The sequence below is a fragment of the Apteryx mantelli genome, chromosome 1 (assembly GCF_036417845.1).
Source record: "Apteryx mantelli isolate bAptMan1 chromosome 1, bAptMan1.hap1, whole genome shotgun sequence".
Classification (NCBI taxonomy): Eukaryota; Metazoa; Chordata; class Aves; order Apterygiformes; family Apterygidae; genus Apteryx; species Apteryx mantelli.
In genome coordinates this window covers 148268652-148292104 of record NC_089978.1, presented here as the reverse complement: position 1 = coordinate 148292104, position 23453 = coordinate 148268652, and the positions used below count along the sequence as shown (strand labels likewise).

General features: G+C 40.4%; 1 protein-coding gene across 4 annotated transcripts in view; it reads left to right on the top strand.

Annotated features, from left to right (window-relative positions):
* Window positions 1–23453, top strand: part of SOX5 (SRY-box transcription factor 5) — a 487372-nt gene that overhangs the window by 11047 nt on the left and 452872 nt on the right. For 3 of the 4 annotated variants that reach the window (XM_067306163.1, XM_067306169.1, XM_067306144.1), the window contains exon 2: window positions 22105–22167. The exons of the other annotated variant lie outside the window; for it this stretch is intronic. The gene's annotated coding sequence lies outside the window, so the exon portion shown is untranslated. The remainder of the gene's footprint in view (window positions 1–22104; window positions 22168–23453) is intronic. 4 annotated transcript variants of the gene reach the window in all.

Genomic DNA, 23453 nt, shown 5'->3' with positions numbered 1-23453 from the left:
TTCAACAGGTTTAGAGGAAGATCTGAAAACCCACTATCAGGAGCAGTCCTCTCCCATGGGACTCTTCTTTAGCAGTTGCACACTGGCTTATCTTACACAGCAATTTATGTACCTTTGGAAACGTGCTGTTAGGAAGCGTTCTTAAAACTCTTGGCATACTCATGGCTATTTAAGAACCTGGGCCTAGAAATAACCTTCTGGACTGTCAAACTCTTCCTACTAGCATAGATACTGATAGCATACAACCTTCATTAATTTCCTATGATTTTATTTATTGTTATAGATATAAATTTGTTGCTAATTCCTGTATGTTGGTAGTTATCCCTCTTTGACTTACTAAGCCATAAGCTTCCATGGCATCATATAGCATGGAGTACTACGGCAGGGAGTTGGGTGAAAGGAGTGAAACATGTCCCCTAAGCTCGGTCCTGCTGTGGCCCAGCGTCACAGAGCTGGTGGAGAAGCCGCTGTTCCTGATGATCACAGGATCACTGGGAAATAGGCAGTGTGCAGTGCAGGCAGTTTTGTCTGTGTTGAAGATTGCTTGACACTTTCCATCCTAAAACTCGCTTTTCAGCTGTTTATATCTTTGCCAAATGATTTCAGCTTTGGCTGATATTTTCCATTTTGGGTGTTTGCCTCAGCCACTTTTGAAAAAAAAATAGATTTTTTTTTTTAAGAAATTTTCAGCCAAAATGGCTCAGCTGTTCCCAAGCTGAGAGAAAAATAAGTTGTTTTGCTTATGTTAAAAGTATTCTTCCCACTCTTTCAATGGGAAGCTCCCAAGTTTCAAGTCTCTTTGCTAGTTAGCCTCAAGCTAACTTTCTTGAGTCAAGCAGGAACTTGTGTGATACAGCTCACTGGGATTAAGCAACTTGTGGAGTCCCTTGCTAGACTGAACCAGCTGGTTCGTGTGTCGCTATTGATGCACTTCTCTCTGGGATAGCAGGGCAGCAGGTAATGGTTAGGTTGAGCTTAGCTAGAACAAGTTAGCTGATCTAACTCGACCAATTTTTCTGCTTTAAACAGAGGATAATGTCATTGCCACAATCCTACCATACTGAGCTATAGCTCAAGTTGGATTCGAATCATAGAGTTAGCTTAAGGGTCTTGCCAGCGAAGCTTGGCCTAAATTGAACTGTTTTATGTAGTCCAGAGGAGATGTGTTTTTTTCCTCCTGCAGTTGAGGTCAGAAATACAGAGAGAGTAAAAGGGAAAGACTAATACTGAACTGTGGAAGAGAAATTAGATTGAGTAAGTGTCTGGCAGAGGTAGAGGATAACTCTACTGCTTTTTGTATAGTTAGGAATGTGCGTACAGATACATCTAGTGGAACTTGTTGCAGCGAAGGGAGCGTGGCCATCGCCTGTAGTAATGGGCACCTGGGATTTGCTTGAAACACCCCATTCTGGGGGCAGGCATTAAACCTTCCAGGAGAGAATTAATTAAGGATATGCTCAGTCTGCCTCATTGAGGTACCAAGAGATTAGTGAGGGGGAAATAAGCTGGTTTGGAGAGTGAGAAATGGAGTTTTGAATATGTGGACCCGAGGAAAGGAGCTCTTGGGGCACCAAAGACTACAAGGAAGGCTTGAGTTGGGTTAAGTAGCCAGAAAATCATCAGGCAGTTATCCTGGCCTGAATTCTTGAATTCTGGTTTTGTTTAGAAATTATCTGTTTTGTCAATATGTTTAGACTCTCGGAAGGCTGAATCTTTTTATTTCTTTACTGCATACACAAGAAGTTATATTTGGAATGGAATACGGACTCTGATAACAGGCAGATAAAAGAAGGAAAAACTAAATGGTGTTATTTAAAAACAAATGCTTCAGTACTATACAGTCTGGAGCTATTTAAGCATATGGAAATGTATGTAAAATCAATATACCACTATGTCATTTTTTGCGTCAGAATCGGCGTGTTTCTGTCCTGACAAAATGGCATGCATTACCTTTTCCCATCTGTTCAAAGTACATTTAGTTGTGCCTTGAAAAGCTTTTGCAAGTCATGACACAAATACACAACTGGATGGTGAAGTATAGAGCAGCAGTCAAGTGAAACTGCCTTTAAAATAAAATTATTTTAATCCTTTTCAGGAAAGAAATTAATTTTTGAAAATGCTTGATTTTAATTTAAGGTTTAGTAGCATTTACAGCCATATCCATGTTAAACATTTCTCCCCACCACTATATCAGAAAATAGCTTCCAACATGGATAAAATCCAAAATCAATTAGTTCACTTTAAGTCTTTTCAAATTTCATTGTTAGTTTTTTAAAGAACATCTTCCAGATTGTCTCTAAACTTTACATGAAAATTAGTTAGAAGTTTCTTCCCACTTGTATGTTCCAGCCTAGAGAATAAGATAGCTGAAGATTTGCAAAGATCGCCAGTGAAAATAGTACCATTAATTCCCACACAGTACTACCTGAGTAGTTCTTCAAATGTCACTTTCTATGTATTTATTAGCATTTTATTTGGTTTTTAACAGAGCTCCTTTTTCCATGATATGTAGCAAAGCCACACCACTCTGCCTTGTCTGATGAGCTTTAGGTGTTCATCCACATGAATTTATTGACGGTTTTACGTTTATATAGCAATTTTCTTCCAATAAGTGTCTTTTGCTAGTAGAAGACTTAGAGGTAGCTCACTGTATATGCACTATCCTAAAATACAGGACTCTCCTTACATGCGTGAGGATGATGGCCATTCCTAGGGCAGAGCAGTTGCAATCTTTTAGGCAACCTGCTAGCCCCCACGATTTTGAGGTGATGGAACTGTTTGTTCTTATCAATTTAACCCGAGTATAATTCCGTCAACTCAATAGTTTTCTTCTAGGAAAACTCCTGATAAAACTTGATTTACAGCAGCTGAAGATATGTGCTCATCATGTCCATCTGCATAATCAGAAGGAAATGTAGACAGGCAGAACTAAATGCCTGAAATGGTAGGTTTTCAGAGTTTAAAATGATCATTCTTTTTTTTTTGGTTTAATTTACTGCAAGGCTGCAGAAGCTTTGTGGAGCACAACCCTCAGGTACTAGTTAAATACTTGTGGCACAGCTGTCCTGCTTATTTGTAACTACCTGTAACATTTTCCCATTTTGGTGAAGGGCTAGGAGAAAATAGTGGAAGTACAAAGAAGTAGTTTTGAAAAGTGCTTCTTTAATATCACAATGTAGTTTAAGACCCTCCAAATTATTAATAGGTTCTGGGGCCAAAGGGATCAGAGGAGTGCGCATCAAATTGGGTTCCTTCTACAGCAGTGGCCTTAGAATTGCCCTCGCTGATTTTCTGCATCAAAACTAACAGTGTGGGAAGTTTTATCCAGGTGCAAGTTAGTATTAACTATTATTGTGACTCTTATCTTATTATTCTTTGCTTATATTAGTGTTACTATATTTGGAAAGTGTAGGAACAAGAGCCAAAAGTGATGGAAAGACCTTTCTTTTGAAGCAAAATTAGAACCATTAGTTGGAAAATCTCGCGCTGTGATGTTTGTTCGTCTCTTTGCCATTGCTGTATTTTGTTTTCTCTTGCAAGTGTAAACCAGCAGATTAGACACTTCCAAGGACTTCTTCACTGTGAGGTTTTGCAGGTGATTTCAGTTTAATGCAACCAGATAATTGTAGCCCTGGGGCTTGGCTAAATTATAAAGCTGCTAATCCAGACAATATTATCCGATCGCATGTTGTGCTTATATGAGAGACCTCTGCCTTTAATAGTCTCTCCCCGTGCTTGTAAGTGTTTCTTAGTTTCAGCAGCCCTATAAAAATGAGACATAGGCTAAGATTACGGTTTGGAACAAGTCACTAGAGCTATGCGGTACTAGGCCCTGTACGTATAATACACGTACTGTGTATAGCACCTAGTTCACGAAGTTATGTGTGTGTTCACCTCCCCATTTAAGAGCAGACAAAGTGGTAGGCACTGACAGCTCCAAATGCTGAAGTCTGTATTTAGCTATAGGCCACACATAGCTGAAGTGAGCCTATGGTAATGCTGTAAAAGCAATATTGTCAATTAGTGTGGTCAGGAATTTTTCCAACAGAACCTTTTTCTTTGAAAATACTTGTTTGTCAAAATGGAAACTTTTCATGGGAATGCACTGCTTTGAAAGAAGCTTTTAGGGGGAAATAAAGGGGATTGAAAATGCGAGTCTGCTTAAAATCCAGTTCTCTCTCATTTGGCAGTATTCTTTGCTCACCTTTAGTGAAATTTCCATTATTTTGTTTCAAGAAAGACAGTTCTTGTAAGTTTGTAGTCCATTTCTTCCAAACTTAACAGGTTGGTGCAAGTCTTGTAAAAAGTTAGGTGAAAGCTTAGGCCTATCGCTATCCATCTGTGCTATGGGAGAGCATAGCACTTTTTGTCCTGATGTTGGTACCTTTATAGCATTGCTTTGCCTCAGCATATAAAGTGGAATGAGGGGCTGTCTTTTGAACCAGCCAGGAAAATATCTTCCTTAGATTTGGGTGAATTGCTGTGGCTGGATAAGAAATAATCCTGAAATTGAGAACAGTGTTTTGTATGACTTGCATTTTAGTGACTTGGTCTGTTATAGATGGAAAGAGATCCCTATACCAGTAATCTTGTAAAGCCCAGTTGCTTCTGACTTGCTCCCTTGCATGCCACTCTCATTCCTCTGTTGCTTCAGGCAACACCTAACTTGGCTGTGCATGTCCATGTTGTGAGGAATGAGGCTGCTCCTCAGCTGCTGGAATCATGTAATCAGGCTGAGGAGGATGCCTGTGGGAGTGGTGGCCTTTTCCCAGGAAAAGCTTTCTGTATCACTGTGCTTTGTGGTGTTGTTATATATTTTTTATATGTATATATATTTATACAGCTGATTTCAACTCTTTATCAACAAGTGTTTGTAGGAGGCAAATTGTCAAAATAAAATGAATTGTTTAAAATTAATCCGTTAAGGTTTTCCCTGCTGGAAAAAAACCCTGCCGACCAGAGCTGTATGTTATGGCTGCGCTGATTTAACAGCTTGCAGCTTCTCTTGAAAAGGGGCGCCTGGCTCCCCTGGCTGCTGCTGCCAGCTCAGGCCTTGCTTCTCTTGCGTGAGCCAGCTCTGGCGGTGGTTTGACCACACACTGAGCTGATTCAACTTGCTGAACTTCAGCCCTTGACCCAGTGTCAAGGGCTGTTCTCCCTCCTTTTGCTTCCAGAATAAATTGGAGTAGAGAATGCCTGTTTTAAATTGCACTATACCAGGATGCTGTTGTCTGAAGAAATCAGAGCAGCAGCAGAAAGTTACTGGGGGGTAGCAGAAATCAAGTCACTTCACTTTTTGGGACGACTCCTCCTAACTTCCTTGAACTAACTTCAAGGAAGGAGGTGCTATATAAAACTTTGAGGATTGTACAGTACTACAGTGTTTGGATATCAGTTTTGATAATATTTTAAAGACTAGAATAGAAGAGACCCAGCACGTTCTCTGTTAAATTTATTTTTAAAAGAAATATATTTAACAGAAACTTTATGTCAGACAGTTGGGACAAGCTCTACAGTGTTCAGTGGGATAGAGTCTAAGGCTCTGCTTTTGTGAAGACTTAGCAAGCTTGCATGCTAGCTGATGCATTTGAATAGTCCCTCTTACTTCAGCAAGACTACTGATGTGTTGCTTGATGAAGTCTCTGTGCGATGTGGGCCTAACAAATAATACAGATTTTACACTGGGGACCACTAATGTCAAATATGTAACTAAAAATCTTCACGACAGGCAAATTTCTGAGCATGTGCAGTATCCTTTTTGTGAACCTCAGGATCTCAGCTGGTTTTGGTGAAAAACAGTGATGGGATGATTTCCTCTCTGTGATATAAGCCAAATGAATTAATAAAACAGATTTTTAAAAATCACTTATTCTAACACGGTAATTTTGTTGTCAGAGGTGCATAAAAGCAAAGAATCGAAACCTGGACATTGTCACTTCACACTTTAGACCTTTTTGTAAGGATCAAGCTAATGTATTTACACCATGTTAATGAATCAGAGCAGTTTTTTCTTTGGAGCTATAATCTTGTGCATTTTGCTTGAGATCTGAACAAATCTCAGGAACTGAGTTCTCTTTATTCTCTCTCTTCTTATAAAATTTCCAAGTGACTTCTTGCAGTTCAAAAGTCAAGGTCCAAACAAATCTGCCTGGATAAATAAGATGAGCAAGATTTGGTTTGAAGTCAGGTAATGGGAGTGGTGATGGTGCTTGCTCTTGAAATCAGTGTCTGTTTACCAAAAAAAAGACAACGGCTGAAAGCAGGTTTACCACCAACTGTATTCTTAATATACTTCAGTTCTGACCCAAAGTTACCTCCTCTTTTCTTCTCAAACTTGTTCTGTTCTACAATTGCTCAGTCTTTGTGGTCTCTATGAACATCAGCAGAGGTTCAGGAATACAACAAGAATGGGGAAAACAGTGCCTGCACACACAGAAATGTCACAAACAGCTATCAGATAAGTCCAGGAGCTTTAAACAAGGCGAACACCAGTTTCTAAAATATACACAGGGGATTAACACTTATAGAGAAGAATACAGGCACCCCAGTAATAATAATCTGGAACTGAGGTTCAGTTCCCTGCTTTGCCACAGACTTTCCTGGCTGACCACAGGCACAATAAATAATGTTTCTCCATTCATCTGTATGTAAAAAGTAAATAATAGCACTACTTGGAAGGAGAGCTATGAAGACAGGTATCTTAAATGATTGTGCAGCACTTGAGTGGGCTATACCACAGTCATGTGGGCCATATCAGTGCCCCAGACAGACAGACAATTTGGTCATCTCTGGAGGGTCAGGTAAGTATCTGGACCTTGATGGTAGAGGACAATGCAATTGCATGCAAGTCACAGCACAGCAGTGGTTTCCAAACAGTGAGAAGCAATCTTTGGAGGAAGAAGCAAGAGGTGCTGGAAGAGAGAGGAGTGAAAGAGCAAACGGATGCATTCCCGGATATTTTGGTCAAGTTCATTTAGGAGTAAGCGATATGTGGGCAGCAAAGTCTGGAGAACGCTGCCTGTTACATGAAAATTCAGCTATCTGGCACAGGAGTGAGCCCTCTCTGGAACAGGTGGCATCACTCCAACCCCTGAACGTGTAGCTGCCTTTATAGATCTTCCAAACAAGATATAAAGCACCCAAAACCTCCTTTCACCTTATGTCTCTTCCTTCGCTGGAGCTAGGTAATGTAGTACGATGTTGAGACATTGGTAATGATATCAAGGGACTTTCCCTTGCTGTCCACCTGATGAGTCAGAGGCGTTTATGGTTTGGTGCCTTGCACCTAGTGCCAGTAAGTTTTCTCTGCTGCTCTCCCACATATCAAAATGTGCCTGATCTGCAATGGGCTTTTTAGCCGCTGTTTTGCTCTTGTTAACTGTAAGTGTAGAAGGATTTGTCTGTTGCACTGAACTGCGAAACACATGCTGATTTTCCTGAACGGGTGGCCTAGAAAAAGAATGCTTATTCCTCTTAGTTTTAAGAAGTATATAGTCGTATTTTTTTTTTAATCTCACCTTTTAAAAAGAAAAACCCCACAGCCAACAGTTGTCCTGAGCAACCCGAAAATACTGCAAATACTTTATTCTTACCTGGGGCCGGTATCCAGCCTTAGGATTTCTTAGCCTCTGTTCCTGTCTCCATTCCCTATCAAAAGCAATGATATGCAAAATATGGACTGAAACTATTTCTGCCTAAAGCCATTGTCTAGGCTGAGAATAAATCTGATCAGCTGAGAACTCGTATTTTTCAAAGGAGTCTCCATTTCTCTTCCTCTTCCAAGGAAGACAAAAGCACAAGAAAGCACTGACAGAGTACTTCTATTTTTGTGGTATGCTCCTATCAGAAGAATTATTCTGTTTCATTCAGGTTCTTGTACTTCATCCATTGGCATGATATCTAAGGTCTTGTGGTTTTATGGGTAGACTGTGGACTTCTAATGCAGGGCTCTTCACTCATGGTGTGGCTTTGCTGTGCCTTCTCCTCCTCCAGCCTTACAATGGAAAATACAATGCTTCTTCCCATCCTGGGGTCTAAGTTTCATGAAAATTGTTATTTGAAGAAGGTTTTTCTAGATGAAAAGTAAGGTAAAATAAATTATTAATAGGTGATCAAGTCAGTTGCTTAAAAATAGGCTTATAATGCTATTTTAGATGTTCTATAGTGCCTTGTCTTTCATCCAGTTGCCTTTCTGGTAAGGTACCAGTCTGGGGTCCCATAGCTCCTGTTTTGTACCTGCCTGACCTGCAGGTATGCTTCAAGTAACCTGGGCATCTCAAACTGCACTAAGCACTTCTGTTTAGGCAACTGAGTATGTCCTTAGGGTCCGAGGGGTAGGAAAACTTCAGTGATAGCTGGGTTTTCAGGTCAGTGAAGTGAGAGGCAGTATTTATCTATGGCAAAATACAGAGCCCTGCTGAACAAGGTAGCTACTGCTGTAGTCATGGAAGTGCTGCACTCTTCCTGGCCCAATTAGCCTTGCTGAGAAGACAAGCTTATTAGCTCAGACTAAGTGCCTTGGAAATGCAGTAAACTGATGCTGTGTGAATCTGCACAGCGCTGTGCTTTGCTGTGGACCTACCCTGAGAGTCCTTCCCTTGATCCAGACTACCAGATCAAGCCCCTTAAACCTGACCCTTCAGCTTCTGCTGAGTTGCCAGTGTGGTACTCACTATCACCTAAATCAGATATTTCTGTCCTAGCATCACCCCTTTTCACTTTAATATCCAGGTGTGGGTCTTACCCACAATGATTTATTCTACCTGGAACTCTCTTTAAGAGTAATAGTCCGCATGGGAGCCGCTTCATAGACATTACGGATCAGCCTAACCTCTTGGTCCTCTCTGTCCATTTCTTTCAGGCTGCTTTAAAGAGGGAAGATTTCTTCTCCTCCTTCCCCACTGCCCCCTTTGCCCCAGCTACTTCTCCATTCTGCCTGGGAGTAAACAGTAGATGTTACATGTATTAACACTACACTCCAGCACAATGCTCTTGGGCGTGCTCTGTGTGCAAGTCCCTGGCAGCCGTAAATTAATTAAAAGTAGACAGAAACCATAGGGGGAAGAAGAAGAAGAAAAAAGGCAAGTTCCCTTCCCCCTCCCCCTGCCCCTCTTTTCCTTTCTTGCTCGGTGGGTAAATAGCTAATTCCTTTGTTCCTTGCTGCACTATTTCATTTCTGCCATCATTGTCCTCATTGTTCTCTGAAACAGGAGGGGTCTGGGCCAGGAGCAGCCAAGGTCTTGGCTAATGACGGGAAGTCTTTAAAGTTTGCGCTGCATTTCATCTTCTCTGTGGGAGTTTTAGGACGCATCCAGTGTTTGATCCCCACCGTGCAACTTTGCTTCTAGTTAATTAACAGATCCCCATTACACTCTCTCATCTGCAAGCACATGGGAGGCCTATCAGGAGGTAATTCAAGGCCAATCTGAGTGATGGCAGAAATTAGAGAAATCGGTTGTTTTAGGGTTCTAATGTTCAGGAATAAAGCTGTCCTTTTGCAGAGGGGTCCTGTAAATTTGAGATTGTTTCTTTATCTCATTGTATCATTTAAAATTTTTAAGTAATCTCCTTTGCAATCAGGTCTCTTTTGGGGGTTTGTATTTTTTAGGAGGTGTGGATGGAGAGGCAGTTATTTATTTTGCTGCTGCTTTGCCATGCTGGCAGCCTGCATGGTGTACAGTTTTGAGGGCCAGTTGAAATGAAATGGCAGTGTTATTAGCAAGATGTTTTCACCTTCCTTTCATTCTCAGCTTCCCTGTTCCCACCAAGCCTATTATACAGGTTACAAGTGTCTTATGGCAACTTTTTTAGTGTTGAGTAAAACCACCACAGGCCTCCCAGCTGCAGAGCTTTGTCAGGCTTTCAGCTAAATACTGAATCTCTCAGGAGTGCAACCTTCTGTCGACTTTGAATGTTTAGAGTTGTCTGATTTTCTTTTTTTCCTCCCCCTCCTTTCCTCTTCCCCACCCTATGAGCAATGACCCCCTTTAACTAATGAATTAGGAACTGCTCCTGCAGTTGCAATTCTCAGTTCAGCACTTGGCAATGCGAATCAAACCAGGGCTATTTAGTGCATCGTTAAATGGCCCACCACATTAGCCCCCTGGCATGCTAAGCTATTAGGTTGTTTTAGTGTTGTTAAAGTTACATTTGTTAGGAATAGGAGTTGCTGCTCCAACAGAAACTTAGTAATGTGGGAAGCAGCAGACAGCCCAGTGTCTTGTGGATGTAATGCACCAAAGTTTCCTTTTCTCACCAGTGAGCAAGCACGAGGCTATTACATGGGAAACTTTCTAGCTTTGTTGAGATAACTGAATTAAGTGGGCTTGATTGACCATTACACTGTGGCAGGGAGTAATCAAATCATTAGTTGTTGCCTGTTTGTGCTCTACTCTCAGCTGGGCTAGAGCAATGTGCTGTAGCTGAGCATGGAGCCTCCAGCACAATGGGACAGGCTGTGTCCTCAGCATCCCCAGCTGCCTCTGGTTACTGACCTGGTCCTCTAGGCTCCTCATTGCATGTCAAAGAGCGAGCAGTGTGGGGCTCCTTCTGCATTTGTAGCTATTGGGTTCCTGTGAGGACCCCAGAGTGACCAGCTGCGCAATGGTCTCCCCACTGCCTCCGGTTGATAGCTGCGCTAGCCTGTTCGACGCAACACAAAACAGCACAAGAGATGGACTTTTTGTAGAAATGTTCCAAAAACTCCCTAGAAATAGAGGCTGTCACAAAGGAGCGATTCACTGTTTTCTGCTATAAGTGAAAAAGGGATGCTATTTTGATCTTACCATCACCTGGACAGAGTTCCCGTAACTGTGTATTACGTTGGATGTGTATTGCATTGGGAGGCTGGATTCACCACTTTCGATAGTCTTCTACAAATTTACATTAAGATTAACTCAAAGGTATATACGCCTTGAGTTCAGTACATTAAGTGTTTGACTTTCTAATCCTCACTCTGGGTCTTTGTCTAAAAATAGTATTACTTGTCTTCTTACTCTGTGAATGAACAACTAACATCTTAAAAGGAAAAAAAAAATTGTGCTGTGGGTGAAAGGGACAAGCACAGAAAAAAAGCTTCAAGCAGAGCAGCGAAGGGAATGGCTTAGTGTTCGAGCCTCAGACACAAGTTTGAATCTTGACAGGGTCAACAAAGCCTTCCGTGTTTCTGATTTTCCTTTTGCTCGCTAAAGGTTTTATGGACAAGACCTGAAGGAGTGACGTGGTTTTGTTCAATATAGACATCTAGGTTCTGTGAGACCTTTTATAGGTGCATAAATTTGCTCAGCTGGCTTAAGTGATGTTTCTTTTTGTTGTTACTCATTTTGCAGTGATTTCCATCCTCTCTGTCCACAGCAGCAAATTTCTGCATTGCTGGATGTAAAAGATCCATATGTTCATTCATTATAAAGCACTCTCTGCTTCTTGGGGGGTGGGGGGCGGGAATAGATGTACCGATGCAAAGTGTCATTGTTATTATCTGATTTAAGCATAATGAAATAGGCAGCGTATTCAAAGTCAAGGCACCCTGTTGCTGACATGACTGGGGTAGACAGGGTCCTCAGCTGCTAAGCAGGGATGCTTGGATGTGCCACAGGGTTTCGGAGAGAATCCCTCTGCAAAAAGAATCGTGTGCCAGTATTGTAGAGTGCTTGTGCCAGCCAGCTTGCAGGGTTGATTTGGCATTTGGCGTATTGGTAGCAGTTGCCAGTGTGTGGTGGAAGAGAAGGGAATAGATGAGAAAAACACATAGCGGTTTAATATAAAAATGTAAAATTACTAGCTTTGTGCCATATGGACTCCAATATTTTGACAAAACTAAGGCCAAAATTAATCATGCCAGGTTAGAGTTTTAGTTCAAAAACATATGTATAACTGTCCCCCTGAGTGTTTATTTGAGTTACCATTTTCATAAAGAAGAAAGATGTTTCTTAACCTTTTTCAGTTTCTAGTTCTCTGCTCCACTACCAACTGCTCTCTCCACTGAACTTTTCCCATTATGTGAAAGTTTAAAATACTTTTTACTATTTTTGGTAGAGGACTTTTATAGTTAAATGTTGAAGATACTGTGGGTTTGCTTTCTGTGCTTGCTTTGTTTGAGGGAGTTTTTCTTTTTCTTTTCATGGAACCAAATGGTTCTTAACAAAAGTTGTCTTAGGTCCAGGCTCGATTCTTTTAGTCAAAAAGAAAGGGGGAAGGGAAAGGAAGAGAAGATGAGGGAGGAAGAGTAACCAGGACCATCAGTAATGGTTGGAGAGCTATTATGTGTAGTGTGGAAGTCCATCTTTCAAATCCTGTATGTCCTGACTAAGATGCTGTCCCTACTGCACCTGTATAATTGGGATTTTCAAGGCTGGGATTTAAGTTTAGAGATATGGATTCTAATTTATAACAGAACCATTGCTGCTGTCTACAGTAATCTGACCTTCTGTATAATGTAAACTATTGAATTTTGCACTATAATTTTTTTCATCAAGCACCTAGCATTTTGTTACACCAAAGCAGATTTTTCAGGCTTTCCCTGTGTTAGGTCATGTTTGTACAACAAGCCTGGAAATGTATTGAAAGTGCAATACTATTCTTGCATTCACTTCTCTTGTGGACATTTTGCTTCACCACTGAAAGTACCTTATGGAGTTTAGCTTAATCCACTTCAAAAGCAAAGGTAAGCCATACAAAGGCACTACTAAAATGAAATAAGGATGCCTGTGGAGTTGAGCTGTTCTGCAGTTGTTTTTCAAGGATAGCTCTTTATGTAGACAAGTTCACAGGAAGACATCATATCTTGAAAGATCCAATTTTTATAGAGTTCAGGTGTGACTGAATCAGTATTTTTGTTCATCCCACTATAGAGATATGAGATGAATATGAAATTCAAAGAAATCTGTCTTTTTAAAGTTTGGAAATGTTCAGATGCAGGATTTGGTCAATCTTTAATTCATGTGAATGTAAGCAATATCATGACTATTTGAGGACTGTAAGTGTATATCTATCTCTCACTGATCTCAAGATCAGCTAATCTATTATCATAAAGTCCCTCCTTTGAGAGAGGGAAGAGGTGCGTGGAAATTTAAAAGAACAAATTTAAGCAACTGATTTCCTTTCACTTTTAAAACCAAATAGTGAGAGAGGCATAAACAGTCCCAGTTTGGATGGTAACGAAACACTGCTTTGAAGTTCTAACTAAATTTCATTTCTTGTTCTCTTCTGTCGCCTGTAAGACTCAGAAAAATTGGACAAGCAATGATTAGTATATAATAATGTATGTTCAAATAGCTAATGGTGTTATGAAAACAAAAATTCAAAAGGCCAATATACTGACAGTTAAAACATGTCTAAGGGGCAATAGGGGGGAACCTTCACAAAAACAATATGCTGATTGCATGCAGCTACCCTGCCGAGTCAAATCTTAAATTATACATGTATAGCTGTACTGGAGTTGAGAAATGAAACAGTTTAAAATGTTCCTGTTCTGTGCTTTAGGCAAAGCCTATATCCACTCCATGTCCTTAAAGCATCTGACATTTGAGCTGTCGGTTTGGGTATCCTGCCACAAAAATTGGGCAGTACCTGGTGCTTCAGAGACCAATGGAGAAATCCAGCTTTGTGCTAGACCAGCTATGGGGAAAAGTGTGGGTGATAAACAATCTCTCTCTGGTTCTTTGACAAAGAATCCCTTTCTCTTAACTATCCCCCTCCAAATCCCCTCCACCCACTTGTGAAAAATCCCAACAAAATACTGAAATGTTGCATATTTGGGTAGGGTTTTTTTTCCCAACAGCACGAAATTTATGCATCCCGAAATTCAGTTTCTAAGCAGCTGAAATTGTTCAGAAATTTGGGTCAAATCTGATAAGTAATTTCAGCCAAAATAAAGATGAAAATACATTTCTGAACATGAGAATGATTCATTTCAGTACTTATGAAATAAAGCATTTTGATTTTTTGGGATTTCCCAGAAGACTTAGTAACTACATAGCCTCGTGAAAAGCATGTAGGAGGTCAGACTTCTAATCCTATCTCTACCTAAACTGAAGGAAGGTCTCAAATATAGCTTTCCTTCTCACATTCCATTCTTAACCTATGTATACAGGCGCTCATACATATACATTCATTGAGGGAGAAAAGGAGTAATTCTCTAGTCTTGGGAGCCGGTGGATCCATGCGGAAGTAGGTAACTGGGGACAAATGCCTCTGCCAATGAATACAGAAATGCTCAGGCAGAGCTTCACCCAGGAAGACTGATAAGTAGATCATATACCTCTGATTATGACACTTAAGATGTGATACACAAGGGTTCAAGTCCTTGCTCCCAAGCAGGTTAGGAATTTAAATCCTTATCTTTGAGTACTTCAATCTCTAAGACGCCATGGTGAGGGGGATTTGATAGCTGCAGCTTGCAGACAGTGCCGACTTTTGGAACTGCCAGCGCTGCCTCCTCTTGCCTGGAGAAAGTGTCCTTAAACAGCAGCCATTTGCACAACTCTACTTTCAACAGTGGAAAATAAGGCTTGAACTTAAGCAAGGAGAAATAACTCAGAGTCATTTAATGAACATTAACAGATTTTGCTCAGGTTTTGTGAGTTTCTCAGAAACAAATCACACTTCCTAAACTTTACCCCAAACCTGCATTATAGAAATTAAGAAATAAAATTTTAAAAGTTTCTATACTATACAGGAGGCAACACAGTTTTGTTCTTTATCCCCAGAATCAATCAAATCGTTAATGGTAAACCTAGCACCAAAAGGCATAAGCAAACCATGCTGGTCTGCATCTCAGCACCTATATGATTGTGTGCCGTCACAAACCTCTTGCAGTTCTACTAAAATTGCCAAAGTTTCAGAGTTAAATCAGAGTAAGTTAGAGCAAGATTTGGTTCCCACTTTCTGCATAGTATTGATTGCTTGCTATGTTATTTATAGGTTTTATTTGATACAATAGATACTATTTGAACTTATTTTAAAAAGTATATTTCAACATTACTTAGGCACAAGCAGAGGCTAATGTGTCTAGCTTTCAGATAGCTTATTATCATTCGAATACTCTAGATAAATTATATTAAAAGAAAAAAACCTGTTTCAGCTTCTGACTCATTCTAAATGGAGACTTAGCTCTAAGTAATCAAAATTGCTTTGGTTGTGCATTGCAGCATTAAAAGCCTTGTCCACTAATTGAGTGAAGCGGCTCCAGCAAAGCAGCCTTGCCCCCTCATTATGTGATCTTGTAAGTGCTGTTTGTCATCGTCGCTTGCCGGTCTCAATCTAACTGTACTGCTGGTGCAAATTAACGGTAATTCGTTATGACACGCTGTGTCCTTCCCGTGAAACAACAATATGGATCTCGCAACACCCCTGCCCCGGCTGCCCTGTCCTCCTCGCACCTCCCAGATCCTTTTCCCACTTGGAGATGTCACCCCTGACTTGGCCTTCTAGCTCCTGCCTGCTAACACGCGTGTCGGGATGTGTCGTGGCTGGACAGATGGACGGCGCCCGGCACTCTTCCGCTGACACGCTATAAAGAGATATGTGTCAAACAGAAGGCCGCGCTTTGTGGCGGCTCACGAAGCCTCGGTGCTGACAGGCTGCTCGTACTTCAGCGTGCACACGTGTGTGAGCATCCCCCTTCTCTTGCTGTTCACAGCCTGCACCTACAGTATGTTCAGTGAAGCAGGAAAGGTCAGTAGGTAATGCTTCCAAATCAAAGTTAGCAAATATATCTTGAATTTTGATGTTAGAGGGTGATTACTGTACATAACCACTATTGATAAATGTTGTTGTTTTATTTTACTTCCGTCCTGACTGCAAGAAATGGTATTAAGGAAGAAACTATTAGTCAGGGGATCCAAACTCACAAATTTCAGGCCTTGCTCTGCTACAGATTTCTTTGTGACTTTGAGAAGATCACTCACTCTCCTTTTAATAATAATCCCTACTTCTCACCTTTTTACTTTGCTGTCCTTTTAAATTATAAACGATGTTGCAAGGGCTGTCTCTTGCTTTGCATGTGTACAGAGGCTCTTGCAAGGAAGCCCTGATTTCAGCTGGGGCTTCTGTCCCAGATTCTCAGCTGGTGTAAATTGGCTGAGCTCCACCACAGTCATTAAGTGTGTGTGAGAGGTCTATCGCATATCATCGTTGATGTTTGCATTGCTGGAGAGATGCATCTTCAGCTAGTATGATCTTAGCTTCCATTAAAGTCTAATTCTCTTTTTCTCATTTCACTTTTTTTCATTTAAAATGAAAAAGAGCTGTTTTAAAATAAAATTAAATATTTCTGTTTTGAAATATCAGTTTTTGAAAAAAAAATTTTCTATTTCTGGCGAGGAAATTAATAAGGCTGCATTTGCAATGTTTTGTAATGGATTTTTCACATAAAAATCAACCTGCTGTCATTTCTCAATTTAAAATATTATTTCGGGGAAGAGGGAACAAAAGGAGGGAAGTTTGGATCAAAATTCAGAGTTTTCAAAGAAAATTTCAGAAAAACTCATAACTGATTGATGAAATCAAGCTCGTGGCTCTGGGCTCATCGTAACTAACTTTAGACACTTATCTGAGGTCACTGACTTTTGAACGTTGTCACCTGAGCCTTTCTTTGTAGTCAATGCAGAGAGAAAACCATTTCAGCCCTTATTAGAGCCTAATGTCCTCTTGGGCAGTCTGTCCATCTCCACCAGAGGGGTCCTGGGGTGACAATGTTCTTACCTGTACAGCTGAATTTAAGGTTGGGTTAGACCTCACCTGCCAACAGTCACTGATTCTGGAATGAGCTTTTTATTGATGCTAAAAGGTCTGTAAGACCTGATAATATGTTATCATAGGAATATATTGGTAATACCTGACTCATCTACGATGCTATTCATCAGTAATGAGGTTAATGCCATTACCCCCCTTCCACAGATGAGAAACCTGAAGCAAGGGAAATGACTTGGCAAAGGTCAGCCAAAAAAGGCATTGGCAGGTTTTGACTAGATTTTAGATCTCTCCCAAGCCACCACATGGTGCCCTAGGTGGTATTTAAGCCTGTGCAACAGAGTTTGAAAAGCAGTGATGGCAAGGCCACTTCTCCTCTGCTCTTCCCCCTTGCCCCTGGCCCACATTGTTTGTCGGGACAGAGCAAAAGGAGGTTTTTCTCTGCCCTTAACTCCTGGAGTCATGTTTTCCTGTGATAGACTTTCAGCTAAATTCTTTCTTTACCCTTATGGATTAAAAGCTCGAAGATGTGATTTCTAATTGTCTGGAACCAAGTAAATAATCCCCTCCAAGAGTTCTTGTATAAAATTTCGATATACATTATTGCTAATCCTATGATTTTGGGGTTCTGACCTGTGCCTGGCAGTAATGTTTCCAGAATCTATTGCATCCTAAAATACCCTCTATGGTTACACAGACTTTTCATGACCAAGACTTAGGGCAAATATTTTGGAGGCTGTATCTCTGGGGATGTATCAAAGAGGGCTAGGTCAGGATTATTTCTGACCACAGAGGATAAGAGTCAGTTTTCTCCCTTGGATTCATGATGCCCCTGGTTGACTACGGCAGCACTAAGTTAACTGGTTTAATTTCAGCTCAGGTAAATCTGTGTTACATGGAAATAATTTCTTAGAGTGCAGTACATACACAACCTGTGCTACAGTCAAAATGACTCTTTTAGATGCTTCAGGATCAATACTAGAGATAAGGGTAAGTACACCTTCAAATGATATTGCAAAAGAAATCTCAATTTTTCCATTTGAGAAGGGAAGAATTGTCAAGATGTTTAACTTTGCGAGGTGTCTTATCATCTTTCCATTGAAAACAATGGTGAAAGTCCTACTGATTTCAGTATTGCAGGATCAAGCTCCAGGTGTGGCAGAGCACTTACCCACTTAATTCAAAGAACTTTAGGTTCCTTGAACTGGAGTAAAAATATCTTTAATTTAGAATATATATAATCATTTTTATGAAAGCTTTAACTTGCTTAAGTATAATCAGGTAGCTATTGTATAATTTAAATGGCCAGTGTTTGTTATTTAATAATAATAAGTTACATTATATAGTGCTGTATATCCCAAAAGGATCCCAGAGGACTTTAAAGACTCAACAATAAAATACATAACAAAGTAAACATTAATTACAATTACACCATCATTGGAAAATATGAGGATATTAAAATCTGGCTTGCTTTTGTTCTCATTTGAATTCATTAGCCAAGATCACGCAGAGCGCAAACGGATTATTGGTGGTTCTGCCATATCTGATTTAAGAAATGTTCTGTCCAATAATGTAGTGAGACTGGAGAAAAGGGTGTAAATACCCTTCTGAGGTTGCCTACAAAACCACCTCCACTCATATGAGTCACATTAAGTGAGATGTTATTTTTGACTCAGAGTCACTTGAATCCAGCCCTCTCTTAGTACGGTGATTGTTTAGCTATGTTGGACTCTTTGAGGTTGGTTCCTTACTGGTTGGGAGGAAAGCAAACAGGTTATCTCTCAAACGCCACATGCCTACAATACCTGAATGAAAAGTCATATAGCACTTTGTACAAACTGTTCGCAGTCTCTTTTTTCTGTACGTAAGCAATGAAAAAGTCTAAACTTCATCCCTGTTATTATCATTATTGGGTATCTGTGTTAACACCTCCCTCAGGTGAGCGGAGCAGTTTGTACCTCTTGGAGCTGCTCTTCCAGGCTTCTGTAGTAGGCTCAAGTGTCCAGCTTTGTGCTGTTTTTCCTTAACCAGACATTGTCAATGCTGGAGAAAAAGATAAAAGTTTGAGGGATGTTAATGTGTTGTGCTGTAGCATCTCAGATGATTTGAATCTTTGTTTCTGCGGTGACAGCACAGAAGAACTGCAGGTAGGAATTGGAGACTCACAGCTGTAGGCATTTCATGACCAAGTCCCAGTATAATAGATTCTAGCCCAATCCTAAAAGATTCCCATAACACTCTGAAATCTGTGTGAATTGTAAAGTTTTCACAACTGTCGAGGCGAGTTCTTTGTTTGCACCCAAAGATAAAGATAGACCACTATTAAACAGAAGCTTTGGGATGCCTGAGAAGAGTATGTAAGATACTCCCCCCCCCCCCCCCCCAGTTTGAAAGAGCTCTTGCTCATCAAGATGGTTTTCAGTTTCTGAAAATATTAATACTCCCTGGCTTTTGGCCACAACATATGAAAACACTCTACTTAAATCATTTCTTCTTAAAATCATAATTCTCCTTTCATCTCAGAGCTTGTCTTTAGTTTCTGTTTTTCTTTTTAATACCCTAATCATTGTGTGAAAGTTGTTCGCCAATAGACTGCCTTGTTTTTCAGATTTGTAATGAAGCATGAGGAATTTTTACATTTTGTGGTGAAAGTTTTGCATGGGTCTTACTGTAAACCTTTCACAATTTTGTCTTTAATTTGTTTAGTTTGGGGAGATGGAAGAAAGGGAAATGATAACTGAAAGACAAATTTTCTGCTCCATTTCCTCTATGCAGCAGATGATAACTCACAAATACAGATACTGTACTGTTATCCCCAAAACACTGTGGCCTAATTTATGGCTGCAGGTAGATCCACTGATTGCCTTTTTCCTAGTTTGTAGTTTGCAATAAACTTGCTACAATATAGTTACAAGCCTAATCTCTGAGTAAAGTTGTACAAACACACTCAAATAAAGCTCCAGGTAGAACCTTCTCAAGTTCCCTCTTTCTACTGCAATGATTTGCAAATCCAGATCTGAAAATGAAAATAGCGTTTTAGGTCATATAGTTCTGCTTCTCCTAGCACCAAATTTTTGGGATAAAAACAGACATAACTTCTCTGGAAATGCTATAAAAGTGGTGTTTTTTAGTCTTTTATAGACTGGATTTAAGAATAGGTTGATGTATAATAAGAATTGCACTTGTGCTCATTAGACCTTGGAACAGGACCCAGGTCTCTTCACACATCAGTGATATACAAACTACTAGAAGAATGCTGAGTTCGATGGTGTTTTATATGTCATGTTATGTTTGACACAACCCTGTTATAAATACAAGTGTATGAAACACAAATTTACCTTCTGTAGGGGAAAGCGTAGCTTTCACCTTACTGCTCCACAGTCTAACAGACTGTAGGAAATATTCCCTGTTGTTCTGATTAAAATTGCCTTACATTTTGAAAAGTCTGGATACATCCTATTGGAAAGGAATTTAGCCAATGGCATCACCTCGTCTGAGATAAAACCAGTATTCTCCTTTTAGAAGGACTTTGGGGGAAAAAATGCAGTTTTCTTTATATGGTCTAATTACTTTACTATTTGGGATTTAGGCACTGCAGCTGTCATTGTTAATCAAAGTCATCCTGTGAGAGCAGGAACTAGAACCCCTTCTTTCATTACGTAAATTTAAATCTCTATAATCTGAGATTAAATAATCTCCCCAGTTTACCAGTTATAACCTTATCTTCTCTGTGCATGTAGGCCATCTACTAAAAAAGATCAAGTGCATGTGTATGTGACAGACATGTCACAGAATGTGACTGTTTTTGGTGAAAGTATCAGTGGAAATGATTGAATTTTGTGGAGTAAACGTGGAAATGAAAGGGAGATTGGATGGATTTTTTTTTCAGATAAAAATAGATAATGTACGAGTCATTTGAAATCCCAGTGGACTTATGTACAATGTGATAATTGCAGTGGTTTTAGAAGGAAATAAAAAGGAAATATCATTTAAGAAAGATTAACTCAAATCAGAGCTTTAATTTTTACTGTGATTTGTGTTTTTTAGAAGAGAGGCAATATGCACTATGGTATAAGGAATGACAACACATTAGTGGAAGTACATCTTTAAAAGTAAGTAGTCTTTGTGTATGAGAGCGTGAAACTGTTGAAAAGAAACTGCTACTTTCACACTGTCATATACAAAACTCATGATGAGCTTAGCACTGAAGTGTAAAGAAAGTCTCAATTGTTCCTCCAAGAAAAATAGCACATGACTTCTAGCATAAATGGCTCTGGGTTTAACTCTTTTACAGTTTGGTATCAATCTGTAAGACTCAAAGAAGGAGAGATGATACAAATAAGAACATGAAAGTCCTGGGATCTGCGTATGGAATTTTTTTTTCAGAAAATTCTTTGCAAAACACCTTTAATACTTTGAAGAAATATTTTAGAATTAATGTCAAGAGTGGGAAATAAGTGGACGTTGTTATTACTACACATTCTATAAAGCATCTCCTTTGTATGTATAGTGTGCAGGAAATATAAATAATAGCTGATTAGTAGTCTTGACTTAAAGCTCTTGGTTTCTTCCCCATATTGGATAAAGCTCCGACTGATGGATCAATCATTTAATCAATCTACTAACATGGCCTTCAGCACTATAGTATCTGAGTGCCTCCCAGTGTTGGAATGCTCAATACTGCTTGGTTTTTCTCCAGTTACTCTGTACTCTTTAATTTGATTTTGTTCTTAGTTACGCTGATGTAAATCTAAAGCTACTCCATTGATTTTTTGATGGGACAAACCAGGGTTTACCAGCCTAAAAAGCAGAACCTAACCCTCTTCTTGCAATCCCCCAGCTATTATTAAGTGTAGTAATAACACTTCTCGGATTTATTTATTTGGTCTCTCTTCTTTTCTCACTGTTCCTGCTGTGTCTCCCCCCCACCGCTGCTTTGGGTGAGATCCAAAGCCCATGGGAACTGATGTCAGCCCTAGTGCTCTTGGTGGCCGTGGATCAGTTTCCTGCCTGCCCCTTCCTCCTTTTCTCCCCTCTCGAGACCCCAGAGGTTCCCATGCCAGCTTGTTTCTGTCTTAGCAGAAACAACTGATTCTAATTAAAATTACACATTTTTCTGTGCTTCCATGTATAAGCACCTCACCCTGTACTGGGACCCCATCCCTCTCTTTTCCTTAATACCCCTTGCCTCCCTCCGTTTGGTTTTCCCTTGGACGGCATCCTCCTCTCCTCTAGATGCTGCGAGTCTCGCTGGCCCATGCTGTAACTTTGCTAAGGGCCTGATCCGACTTCTGTAAAAATGAATGGAGAAACCCCGCTTGTTTCCTTGCCGTAGTGCATACAGGAAAGGTTCTGCGTGAGGTAATTGTGGCTTGTGCTTTGATACACGTTTTCTTTTTTTTCCCCTCCCTTCAGTGTGGCAAGCAGAAGAAAACAGCAAGAAGAGAAGTTGAGAATTTAAACTGGGAGACTTGGCAGGTAGGAGGTATATTTTCTTGCTTGCAGGGGGGTGCGTTTCTGGAAGGGCTCGTGCGAACGGGAAGCCGGCTGGCTCGGCTCTGGGCATCCGGCTGGCTTGGGGCTTGCCAAGTTGGGCTTGGCTGCCTGTTCCTGCGCCGACTGCAGGCAAACACCTCACTGCGCCGTGCCCTCCTCCCTCCCTCATCTGCGAAAGGGGGGCAGAGCTACTGCCATAACTTGGGGTGGTTTGCGAGGAACGCAATAAAGGCTGAGACGTTGTACGAGGTGACAGCACGTGTCGGTTCCTTGTCCAAAGTCGCCCGATGCCAGTGTAAGAACTGCGTTGTGTGGACGACTGGGTGGTTGTTTGCACTCTTGTAAGAAACGTTTTAAAAAGTCCCTTGTGCGATATCTATAGCTTCCCTGCATTTTCTTATTTGAAGTCTCATTTGATTATTTTAGTCTCATTTCCTGTTCTACACGGTTTGTAAATAGGGTGGAGGTGAAAAACTATATAATCAACATGCAACACTTGCCTTCATATGAAAACCTGTGTTGAAAGCACAATAAGTTTGGGAAGTCAAGCACTCATAGTTAGGAACTGTCTTTGTGAACTGCAGCTCTTTAAAGGTTTACTTGAGGCAGATCCGAGGACAAAAGGCTTTTCTCAGGGACAAAAGCCACAGCCAGGCTGCCAAATTTCCAGCCTTCCTCCAAAGCTTGCACTGCTGGAGTTTTTCAGAGGAAGAGCTCAAAGACTTTGAAGCGTAATATTCCTGAACCTTGTTGTTGGAAAAAGTTGTACCATTTCCAAAACGTTCGGCCTGAGGCAGTCATGTGTCACAGATAGATCAACCTAAATGGCAAAATATTGGCGGGTTATGAACAACTGCAGGTAGCATATTTAATGGGCTGTGTCAAGTAATCTTAATAACAGGTGTAGCTACTGATCCAGTCAATTATATAAACTGTCCTGCAGTCTTTTGTAAGTTCTTACTGAGGCAAAGCTATTGATACATAAGACTTTTATGGGTGAGATTGCAGTGTGTGGCCCCATGAAACTGTCCTAAAAGATATAGCTTATATAAACAGCCAAGGTTTCTGCTTTAGGAATGACTGATGTTTGTGCTTCTGTAGCTTCTTTTCATAGCACACTGTGACAGCAAGCATGCTTGATTTTCTCTCCCTCCAACAAATTTGAGAGAATATATTTTAATTTCAATATTCAGACATCCAGAAGATGCAAATAACACCAAAATGAGTTTTGCCACGTTTGATATTGCCTGCTGTGTTCACCTGTCGTG